A 1453-nucleotide genomic window follows, 5' to 3' on the forward strand; every position below is an offset into this window, starting at 1 on the left:
GCCCCTCAGATTTCTTTAGTAACTCGTAGCACCTCCCTCCAAAGCCTATGTCTGTCAGTAGTCAGTTCAAGAAACCCTTCTCCACCCCTATCTGTTGACTGGGGCTTGCTATTTAGTCCTGCTGCTTGGACCTGGGAACTCTACCCCAACTTGTTTTCAGACCCGACTGTGCTAGGTACTCCAACTAGGTACTCCAAAGTAAGGTCGGTCCTTACTTTGTATTTTTGGAGCTCCATCACCAGATTTTAGTTTTGAGGACAGAGCTTGTGATATTGCAGTTCCTACTTTCTTTTATTTTTTTGGCAGCTGGCCAGTAAGGGGATCTGAACCCTTGACCTTGGTGTTATAAGTTACTTTTATTTTTTTGGCAGCTGGCCAGTAAGGGGATCTGAACCCTTGACCTTGGTGTTATAAGGCTGTGTTCTAACCAACTGAGTTAACTGGAGAGCCTGCACTTCCTACTTTTTAATCTTCCACAGATCTAGGTAGTTCATTATTATTATAAAATTATAATTCTCCAAATAGTATTTTTGTTTTCAAAAATGTGTATTAATTCAATTCATTGTGCCTATTTTCATCTCTCTCATCATCTCCACCTTAGTTCTGGATTTCCTTAAATGTTGTGTTTCTACTCTCGTTCTACTCATTCAAAGGATCCACTCTTCAAAGGATGCCAGATCTATCTTCTTAAAACCCCACCCACCCCTAAGATATCCTCCATAGTTCTTAAGTCAAAGTATCTTAGCTTTACAGATAGTTTCTATATTCAATTTAGTCATCCTTTGACTTATCCCTGGTCACTTGCCCTGCCTGAAGACTCCTACCTCTAAGTTTGCCTCTTCATTTAGCTAATAACAGTGTTCATACATCTTATAAAAATTAATGGCCACCAGTTGCAGTCTCACTTTGCCTTCCCTCAGCCTGTAGATTTACCCATAAACTTGACAATCCTAACCTCTTCCTCCTTAAAATAGGCTAATTCCTCCTTCAGTATATTGCATACAGTATGAAAAACTCCATTCCTTCTTCTCTTCTTTGGAATGTTGCTTCATAAACTATCCCTGTTTGTTCCATTACTTTCCATTATTTTCTTCAAGACCCTTCCAGCTTAAGTAAAGAAGTCTCTTTACTGCACTACCCTTTCCTACCAAATTATTTTTCTCTCTTACTTGTCAATAAATATCTTCAAAGTATGGCCTATACTCACTGTCTCCACTTCCACAACTTCCACCCACTCCTCTGTCCTTCTAAGTGAACTAGAACAGTACCTTCTACCTTAAGAAATAATGGGTTGACTCTTTCACGGTAAAATGAATGGCCTGCTTTGACATACTTTATCTTAGAATACTATAGAAAATGAGATCGATAATTTTTATTTTTTTTATTTATTTATTTTTCTCCTTTTTCTGTGTCCGGCAACGGATCACAACCCTCAGTGTTGCCCCCATACCGG

The sequence above is a fragment of the Galeopterus variegatus genome, unplaced genomic scaffold (genome assembly GCF_000696425.1).
Source record: "Galeopterus variegatus unplaced genomic scaffold, G_variegatus-3.0.2 Scaffold1447, whole genome shotgun sequence".
Taxonomy (NCBI): Eukaryota; Metazoa; Chordata; class Mammalia; order Dermoptera; family Cynocephalidae; genus Galeopterus; species Galeopterus variegatus.